Source organism: Meleagris gallopavo, chromosome Z (assembly GCF_000146605.3).
Source record: "Meleagris gallopavo isolate NT-WF06-2002-E0010 breed Aviagen turkey brand Nicholas breeding stock chromosome Z, Turkey_5.1, whole genome shotgun sequence".
NCBI classification, from domain to species: Eukaryota; Metazoa; Chordata; class Aves; order Galliformes; family Phasianidae; genus Meleagris; species Meleagris gallopavo.
The window spans coordinates 53,871,155-53,881,940 of NC_015041.2; the positions used below are offsets into that span (position 1 = coordinate 53,871,155).

General features: G+C 35.6%; 1 long non-coding RNA gene across 1 annotated transcript; it reads left to right on the plus strand.

Annotated features, from left to right (window-relative positions):
- The first annotated feature begins 4,030 nt into the window (after positions 1 to 4,030).
- LOC109364055 lies at positions 4,031 to 8,594 on the plus strand. Its single transcript, XR_002110032.1, has 3 exons — positions 4,031 to 4,142; positions 4,645 to 4,772; positions 7,496 to 8,594. It is a non-coding gene; the product is annotated as an uncharacterized LOC109364055 (long non-coding RNA).
- The last annotated feature ends 2,192 nt before the right edge of the window (positions 8,595 to 10,786 follow it).

Sequence of the window (10,786 nt, forward strand, 5' to 3'; positions counted from 1 at the left end):
AAAAACAACAAACAAACAAAGAAAAAAAAACAATTGCACAAAATTATATTACACTGTTTCAACCCATTAAGAAATTATACTTCATGTGAATTTCTAGAGGCACTTGCAGTGGCAGAGGAACATTCAGTCTTAGTCATAAAATAGGTGCCATACTTGTCCATTAACACCATGATAATTCAGGCATTTATGCTTGAAGGCATGAACTGCTATCAGTAAAAATACTGCACTACAATCTTAAATACTAATATGGTGAATGAGTCTCACTGCAAATTTTCATCTTGTTAATTTATCAGCATGATACAAATCTTGTTTGACCGCAATTTATTGCTTGTCAGTTCTCTGAAAATATGATATACATACAAACTCTGGAGTATAGACTCTATTCAGATTTTCTGTTCAAATCCAAGAAATCCATGGCTCCACTGAACAATTTGCTATTCACTTTTGCAATTTCATGTGAATAGTTTTGTTTTTTTTTTAATCAGTGTTATCAATACCACAAGATTTTTTTCTGCCATGTTATTCTAATGCTTTCGAGTCAGTTTGAGAAATGGATATGTGGCAAAAAAATAGTGAACAAAAGATTTCTGAACTTGAAAGATTTGTTCTGAATTTATGTAAAGATTTTCAACAGCCCTTTATTTTTTTACTTATCCATTTTATAATCATTAAGAATATTAATGTTTTGCGTCTAGTGTAAATAACTTACTACATGTATCTGTACTCACTTGAATCAGAAAAAAATAAAAGAATAAACTTCCCCAGCCTAATATATAAAAGAGTGGAGCAAAATGTAGTGAAAATAGGGCAAAATATGTAGCTACTGTACAGCCCTCCTTACATAAGAAAAAACAAACAAACAAACAAAAGGAATGGGTTTAGCAGGAACTAGTGAGCAAGGGATAAAATAGGCCAACTGAAATAAATGAGACTAGCAGCATGCACTGATGGCAGTCACTGAGACATTCCAGTGTATCTCCTTGGGGATGAACTGCTACAGCAGAGGAGTCTCAAGTAAGAAAGATCTGCTTGGGGCTAAGTCTGAATGAACACAATGATGGTGAGCATGTTGGCCCCAGCAGACGGGAACCTCTGCCTGCAGTTCAAAAGTATTGTAAATGAAATCTCTCACAGCCTTTGGATAGAAAGTTCTCTTAGCATAATGTTTGGCTTTGGCATTCAAACAACTTTTGCACCTTTTTTTCTACTTCCAAGGGATGGTCTTTTGCTGCACTTGAAGACCTTGCTCCCACTGAAATCAATGGCAAATCTCTGGCTGATTTTAATGGGGATAGGATCAATATGGCAACTCTTCTGTTTCTGACATGCAATCCAGGGCCAGATCCTGTTCCACTTCTGTGAAGAAGTATCTGTATTCATTAATAACCCTTCATAAAAGTGCTTGCAGGAGAAAGCAAAATTGGTTTCAAATCAATCTTCTCATTTTATAACGCTCAGTGTTTTTTGTTTGTTTGAATGCTTTTTTTTTTTTGGTCTTTTTGAAAGACACAAATACATATTCTCAGTGGTGAGAGAAGACAAGCCATCATCTCCCACCCTTTGTCTTTCTGCCTCTACATTTCTCTTGCTGCGTCTTTCAGATTCTTATCCACTTAGTTAAGCTTAGCTGTATGGATCACAGCATCGTTATTGCTCCTTGTTCTTCTTTTAAATTCAAGCAGTTTTTATAGCTTTTTGTGCAGCATTATCCTGTTGTGCAGCTCTGAAGTCTTTTAGTTGCAGGGAAATATTTAGGAGAACAACTCATCTGTTACTTAATTCCTGTTGAAATTAAATATGAGTTAGGCACTTATAGATTTTTTTTTAGGTCAGGCCCTGACCTCAAATGAAATTAGAAAAACTGAGTTTGTTTCCTAACGTACTTATTGACAAGCTTTTCATAATAGTTTTAAAACATAAATGTGTCTATTGGGAATAAGCATAAGGAATTGTTTGGGATATTCTCTGCACAATGTGAGTCCTAGTCCTACAGAGAGGACCCTGACACAATTAAAAAAAAAAAGGAAAAACATAGGCTTCTTTTCAGCTTTCTTTTCATGCCAGTGGATAAATCATCTTTTCTTTCAGTTAGAGAAAATCTGGTTGGTCCTGCAAGTGCTTAGATGGCCCTAAGCCTCAAAACAGTATTGCCCTTTGGTTAATCACCGGGGCTTTATTTCTTTTGAGGACATGTCAGCTCTATGCTATGCAGTATTCTCACTGAGTTTAAACTAATGCAGTCTGGAAAAGTTCTGTTTTTCCATTGCTTTAGTAAGAATTGATAAAGATTCCAAGGAAGTCATGAAGAATCAGGCCATGAGAGAATATTCAGACTCTCTTGGCGAACGAAACATCATTCCTTATTCATATGAAAGCACTCCAAACCTTCTCTCCACTTTCAGAAATCTCGCCTTTTTGTGCAGCAGTTTTCATGAAATTTGTCTTTCTTCTCTTTTCAGCACACTCACATTGTGCTGCTGTGCTGCTGGTCGAGTAAGGTGCAATTTAATATGAGCCAGTCTTGCAGAGTTCATTCCTCAGTGAAGAGAGCAAATGTGAACATTGTAGGCTCTGTATCTCTGATCTGCCTGGACAAGGAGGTAAAAGGCAGAGATGAAGACTGGCACCTCTGAATTTATCTGCAGATGGCCACACTCTCTACATGCCTATGCTGAGCAGTGGAAGGGCACTGGTCTGTCTCCCTGGGGAGGGTTTTTACATCACCTGCACGTAGAAGACCATCTGAAGTAGATAAGCAGGAAAACTGATAAAAGAGAATATGATGCTGGTCATGCAGGCTTTGTTGCGTGACTGGTGAAGACAAAACAGTTTTCTAGCTTCACACCCCTTCCTGATCAATGCATGTTGATGCAGGGCTGGAAACCAGCCAAGTGGAAAAGCAAGGGGGCTACTCCTGCCACTGCAGCCCTGAGTGGCAATACTCACATGAGCAATTTAGAAAGTAATAAGTTCAGTGAGTTTGACACATTCTACGGATTAATAAGTAATTAACATGGATAATTAAGTTTAAAAGGGCAGCCAGAGGATATGTAAAGAACATGTGGTGAGGAGGTTCAACCTTGTTTATCCAGCCGATGATTTCTTAGATAGACTAGTTTGGACTTCTGTACTGTAGCACTGTAACAGCGTAACAAAAATCTGCTTTTTCCCTGTCTCTCTCTGCCTGATTCTAGCTTGTAGTTATATCAGTACAATTTTAGGAAAGCTGCTGAATATTGCTCAAAAAGCAATTACTCACTGAACAAATATTAACAGGAGCTGTAACTAAAGTAACTGTTGTACAGGTTCATTAAGCAAATTATTTAACATTGTGATTGTTGATCCAGTAATTACATTAACTTTCAACTGTTACAACTTCTGGCAAGGTGCTAATATCTGTTCAGGCAGAGCATTTGTCTTCTTTGCATAGTACTTTTATTTGTTTTATGGACATCTGGGCAGATCTTCACTATAGACAAGCACTCATCTGGATTAGACTTTGTGCAAAAGTTATTTGTGCAGATCTTTAATGTGCTCATCTGTTTTCTAACATATTCTCAAATAATTAAAACTTGAATAAAGACCTTAAGGAATGACAATGAAGTAAATTTGAAAATATTTCCTCGAAATTGATACAAAGTTTGAGATACAGCATCAGACAATGGAGTTAAATGTTTAATTGCCTACTATCTGTTTTCAGGGGAAGGGGAGGCTGTGTTTGTAAATACCACTTCCAAATTTCTGGAAAGGTTAAATATTCCTCCATGGTTTCTTTTACCATAGAGCAAAACTTCTAAAGTTGTCCATAGTAGTCCTATCAGTTTCCTAACTGAATGGTAAAAATACCTAGGCAGTAAAAAATTGTATCCTGAATCTCTTTTCCTAACTTCCTGCCTCTTTCTACATCCAGTGTTTTCTCGTTGAGGTATATTCCTCTAACCATATCTGAGGGGAAGAAATCTTGCGCAGTTCATATGCTAGCTCCCCAAACCTTGATTTCTTTTATTTCTATTCTACTCAATGTGTTTCAGATTCAGCATGTCTTTACTCCTCCTCTGCTCCATTTTGCTTTTTCCTATGGCTGCTGTGGATCTCTGAATGTTAACACTACATGGAAACACTACTTCCTGTGATTTGTATAGGTAATTCTCATCTCCATTCCATTTTATTTTTATTTTTTTATGATTACTGTTTTGGCAAGACATGCCTTTTCTGGAAAATTTTGCTTCATATCTATATATATTTATTTTTTCAGTATCTGCTTTTGTTTAACATAGTACATCGATGCTGTATAGCCTGATTATGGTCTCAGAAATATTCATAAGAAATTTTCTTTAAATTAATGAGAACTGTGGAGGAGGCAAAATTTGATCGTTTCCTTTTCTTAGGCTATGCTCCTTAGGGCAGTTCACATTTTTTATAGTGTGCAGTCAATAAGGGTGACAATATCAGATGGAAAATGAAGCAATTGCCAGATATTTTCCATTTCAGTTAATAAGCCCCCTGCTCTGTGTCAGACCAAAGCCTATACAAAGGACAGGCAACGATTTTATTTTATGCTGGAAATATATTTCTAGTGCTCTTTAAAAAAAGTGTTATGAGCAATTCAGTCTTCGCATTTTTAATCCTCATGTTCTTTCAAAGGCTAATAGTGGTTCAGCACCAAATGTTGGATGTCTTCATAATATGGAAACAAGTCCAGACTGAAAAACTACAGCAGAGAAGAGACCTTCTATGACTATCTGGTGTGGTGATGTTTAGTAAGATTTAAGGTACTGAAAGATGTCCAGTGTGATAATTCAAGATTTGAATAAGCCTATTACTTGTTAGGTGAAACTGTGGGTATTTCATGGTACTTTACCAGACTGTTTTACATACAAAATAATGATATATATGCAAAACCTAAATCCCATGACAAAGTTTCTGACTCACTGAGTTTTACGGTTTCCTGTTAAGAAATGCTTCCTTAGTGCATGTCAACAGTGTTTTCAGTTATGATGTTCAGTTTTGTTTCACAGGTTTAAAAAATAGCTTCCTATTTTTTTTCTCATCATTTTCTTCCTAATTTTCTTAAGTTATTGATATGATATTAACCTATATTTGGAAACAAAAAGTAACAATGTAAATTAGTAGATTTATATTAACAACTTAAAAAAAAATAATTTATCAAAGGGATCAGGCATATGTTTTATTTCTGCTTTGCCCAATATGACACCTGTCATGTTAATAAATATCACATTTCAAGGGCTGGGGTAACTGCCTTTTTTCTTGCTTGTTTTGGGCATTGGAAGGAAAAGATCTGCACAGCCCAGATAAAAATTTCAACAGGCTTTTGTTATCCAAACACTTCAATTCTGCTGAGTTTTTGTATTTTTTGTTTGTTTGCTTGTTTTGTTTGTTTGATTGTTGTCATTGTCTTTTCTCCCTTTCTGTAGATTTATGTCAGTTTACTACTTGTGGAAAGTCTGGATTTATAGCTCTGGTGTATCTATCTACTCTCAGTGCCTCCTCAGGAAAATAAGTGAATCTGTATTTTGGATATTTCCAAGTCATTAGTAAGCCCTTTTTTTCCATTCTTCCCCTCACCCCCCAGCAAAAACAAGGACTATGTCCCTGACAAGTTATTGACAAGACTTAAATTGCCTATGGGTCAATTTTTAGCAGTCAGTGGACAAACCAGTTTTTTGATGCAAAAATGGAATAGATCTGATAATAAAGACTTTGTGATTTCAAAAACAGTGAGTTTGACTGGGAGAGAGAATTCAGTGAGAACGCTTAATTACAACTCATTGGCTGTAACAGGTCACATATGGCATTACAAATACTGGCCATCTCCAAATGTAAAGTGCATTTCTACAGACAGCAGAGCTGCTGTCAGTGAAAAATCCCTCTGACTCATTAAGGCAAATAAAATTCCTTTGATCTTCTCAGATCCTGGGATCTGAATCCCGTAATGTGTAGATTTGGGGTGGCAATTTTTTACTTTCTGACATATGAAGTGATGAGTGATATTACACTAAAATCCTCAGCCAAAGTAGGAAATATTACAGCTCTTCACTAATGTCAATCCCAAGTTATGTAGTGTATCCTTATGCCTAGGTTTTTAAAGGCTTTGATGTCTGAAGGGCATGATGACCTGCTACCAAAAACAGGTCCAAGCTACCAGTTTAAATTAATTTGTGATCCCTATCAGAAAAGAAAGGGTCATTGTGCAAATGTTTTAAAGAACAAAATACTGTCTGTGACAAAGATGGGATTGTGATGGTATAAGTGAAAAATTAATATTATTACAGAAGTTCCAGAATGCAAGGTATACAAGTGCAAGTTGTCCTCATACTCAAATTTTCTGGTATCCAAGCAGCTCTCAGACTGCAACTAATAACATGCAAGGTATTTCCCATGTCTGCTTGCCAAAGTTCACATTACTCAGTGGTCTGGCTTATCCTGCACCATTGTGATAGCTGATGATGGTATGGATGAATGAATTGGTTAAATTCTCCATCGCCTCTCTGAGTAAGTGTGCCTATGAGGCTTTAACCTGAATTCATCAAATACACATTACAAAAGCAGTGTGGGACTTGAATGCTCAATTGTAGCTGATCTGATACAGATGAATCTCATACATGAGGAAACCTTAGCACTCTTTCTTCAAACATTAAAGTAAGCAGTAGGAAAATGTCAAAGAAAATAAAGAAGGCAAAATAAGGTACTTAAGGCTTAGTTAGTTTCTTTTCAAAGTGATTCATGGGTGATGCTGTATAAATTCATGTTTGTGAATAAGACTTGTGTATGCCTCCCATGTACCATTTTGAAAAGACGAATTCAGAACTTTTATATTTGTTATTAAGAAAATGTAACACAGTGAGTCACCTATTAAAAAGATGGCTACAAAACCACTTCTGTCAAAGCCCAGGATTACTGAAAAAAAGGACTATATCTGTAAAATATCACAATTGCAAACTACAGAAGAATGTCTTTTGCTTCCTCTCTCAAATCAAAATATAGATATCTGTCCTCAAACTCTTGTCTCTTTATTGCTATTATTATTATCAATTTTATTATTATCATTTATTCATTAGTACAGCTCTGCAGCTTCCTAGGTGCTTTATAGGTGGGTGAAATGCACATTGTCTACTATAGATAACATGAAATTTTTCTTTTATTTTTAAAATTATTCTTTGAGTCACAGTCAGTAGTGACTGTATGCCATTAGCTAAAATTTCAAACATCATAAATGTGGAATTAAGATTTCACTCAACATAAATAAAAAGACAAGGTATGTTTGAGTCAGAAACTGTTTATCTTTCTACAGATAAACACCTTAATAATTAGCAGCTACAGGAAAGAACAAAAAGCTCAGAAATGGGTTCTAATGTTTAGTCATTTATTATCCATAAAATGCATTGATAAAGCTGAATTTCAAAAGGTTTTTATATTTAAGGGTAAGGTGGATCTTGCTGAACTGAACTACGGTAATAAGTAAACTTGGTCACAGGTACAGGTCCTCCTCTGCTGACTGGCTGGATGGTACTGGGAGAGCAGCCACTGTGGTCCCCAAAGGCAAAAAAATGAGCCAGCAAAGGGAATTGAGAGGAGAAAGAAGCATCAGCTCTTCTTCCCAGAAGGCCACTAAGGAATTTGATTTGTCACAGGATGAAAAGGACTTTGTGGACTGCTGAAGTTATTTTCCCTTCAGCCCCAAGTTGTGATTTTCACCCTATCCCTGTCTTCCTGTTTTCAACTTGTCTCCTACTCTGTCCTTGAACAACAAAGCAGAGCTCCTTGCCTCAGACCCACAGCAAAGATGCAGTGCAGCTTGAAGAACAGGTTGGAGCTCAGTCCAAGGAGAGGTTTTTATCTGCATGAAAAAATGTGGGTGCATTTCCCACTCATCTTGATGCTAGTGTCTCTTTTTTAGGATCTGTAGGATCTAATCTATTGATTCGAGTAAATTTATGCCTATTAGTGATTTGGGGGTTGTTGTTTTTTGTTGTTTTTTGTTGTTGTTGTTGTTTTAACTTTTTTATCTTCCTCTGTGCTTCTTCAGCATACTTTATGATGCTTAAGCCATAACCAGTTTTTAAATGGGCTAATAATCTAAGACATAATATAGTCACAGGAAAATGCTATTATTATAATTTCTTTTTTGACTGCCTCCAGAATGGGACTTCTTCAGTCATATATGCATTTTAAGATATATGCCAAATCCTTATTTTCCTTTTTCTCTTCCAATTCTCAAATGCAGTTTTCTGCTGATGGTTTAAATCTTTACTATTTTACATCTTACCTCCCTGTACCTCTTCTCTACATACACTTGATATTAAAATCTATATGCCAAGAATACCACTCTCGTAAAAATGTTGCAATTAACTTTCATTCTAAACTGCACTAGAAAAAGTATATGACAAGCCTAAACTGATTTCACCTTAGGAAACTCCCCAAAATCAACTGTTTTATGGAAGGTGAGATCTGTGTATTCTACAGCTGTTTGTACCAAAGTGACTCCGTATCAACTAACGTTCTAGTCCAGGACTTCTTAGAGCAGTTTTTGTAGCTAAAGCTCAACTTAAATCACTCAGAGAGGATGATAAGAGCACTGCAGCTTTGTATCTTTAATACAGTGAGCTCACATTGCACCACAGCTCCCACAAAAATTTCTCCTATAACTAGGTAGTTAGGAAATGCCTGTGTAATCCTTGTCCTACATTATTTACTCCAGGACATGTCTTTGAGATGGTTGGAATCAAAACATTTCTGCATTTGTATAGGAAGGTGCTACCCACATACTTCAGAAGTCAGCAGATAGACACTATGTGGTCTATGTAGGTCCAGAGAATTTATATCCACCATCTCATCATTATGTGAGTCAATCCCTTCAGCAGGACAAGATAATACTCATGCACAGAAATAATAGTTGAAAATAAGTAAATATAGTCCATAATAAAGTTCAAATTATGATATAAAATTAAGCTGAGGTGTAAAAATATTAGTTTGTCCCGACATGTTAACCAAATGAACATTACTGTATTCTATTTAAAAGCATGAGATATGGAATAAATATTGTCATATATTTATGTCAAATGTTTAAAGAGGGAAAATCTCTTCTAATACTTTTTAATTTATATGTTTTCTTTTCACTAGTTCTTTAAAAATAGTAACCACAGATTTTGTAGTCTGTCTGGATGCAGAAAATTTATTAGTACTCATAAATGTGAAGAGGTTTCTATTAGTGTATGTACTACTGAATTTGGCTTTTAAATATGGCTGTTCTGCAGGTCAGATTTCAAGAAAGGTAAATACCTTTGCCCACAGTTTCTCTGTTTTCAATAGCCATGCAGTTTTTGTAGGGTGAGGCAATGGCAACAGTACAAGACATTGTGTAGTGTCAGTTCAGAGCAGCTCTCTGAGTCTGCGTATGAACTCTGCTTCAAGATCTTTGCCTTGAAGAATGATGAGGGACATGCTGAAGAATAGTTCACCCTGCAGTGATGCAACTTATTCTAGCCAACCGTCTTATTTCACGTACATGCAAAGTCTTCAATCAGTGCATACAGATAATGTATTACACAGTATTCAATTATATGTAGAAGTGTTTCTAAAAATCAACTTAGTTAAAGCAGTGCTGTTCACAGCCATCTATACCATGAGGAGAGTAACTGCAAGTACTTTTACTGACTTCTATGGGGGTTGGATTCAAACTGATGGTGTAGTTGCACATAAACTGGTAGAATACAAATATTTTGTAGGAGGACTTCGAAATTGTGATGTTCATACAGATGTCAAACCATAATAAACCAAGTCTCTGATTAGATGTCAAAAACACCTTTTTTTATCAGACCACTATACCATCCATTCTCCAAAATGTAATTTGTTTTAAAGAAAAGTTATTTCTAAAAGTTTTATTGGCATAATAGCAACAGTTCATCACATAATTCTGTAATTCATCATATGCACAGCACTGTTTGATGAATATATATTTTCTTGCCAAATACTTGTATACTTGCCAAAGTGTTACATTTAATTAGATATTTGGCTTTACTCACTGGCTTCAATGAAGTTACCCCAAAGTTGAAATTGGCCCAATGTTTATAAAATGCTAAATAAGAGCTATGTAAAATGTTTCCTAATTAGGTGTGTGTGTGGGGAAGTAGGGGGGAGGGAGGTCTGAATTGTGGGCTAAGTTCTACTATTAATTAGACAGAAACCATCAAATATACTTTTATATTATGAACCTGACTCATATTAGAATCAAGGCATTAGAAGTATTTCTTTATTTTCTGTGAGCTTTGTTCATTTTTGAAACCAGAATGTATCACTTTTTAATTATATCTATTTTTCTCCTATTCCCCATTTTTTAAATCAAATTTAAAAATCCATTTAAAAAAACTAAAATACTTGGGAAACTTCAGAGACAAAATTGTTGAAATGAAGCCTCTTGAGCTGGCTGTTATGAAAAAACCTGAATTAGAGAAGCAGATCATGTTTCTGAAATGGAGTGGGTATAATGTTATTTGAGCAGATCACTGGAATGAGGAAAGAAAATAGTAAAGAGCAGGAGAAGAAAAATCAGAAGTTTTTGTACAACAACTGTTTACTTTAAATGCAAAGGATACTCGTTTGAACTGAATATTGTGTGAAGTGTTAAGCCAAGACAAAATTATATGAATGGAAAGAAAGTAAAGACTTTGACTCCCTGATGAATTTTTTAAATTCCTGTGGACAGTTTGATGGCCTGTATTTCTCCTTATAAATAAGCTATAGTGGTTTCAAGCCATGTGTTGAGTCT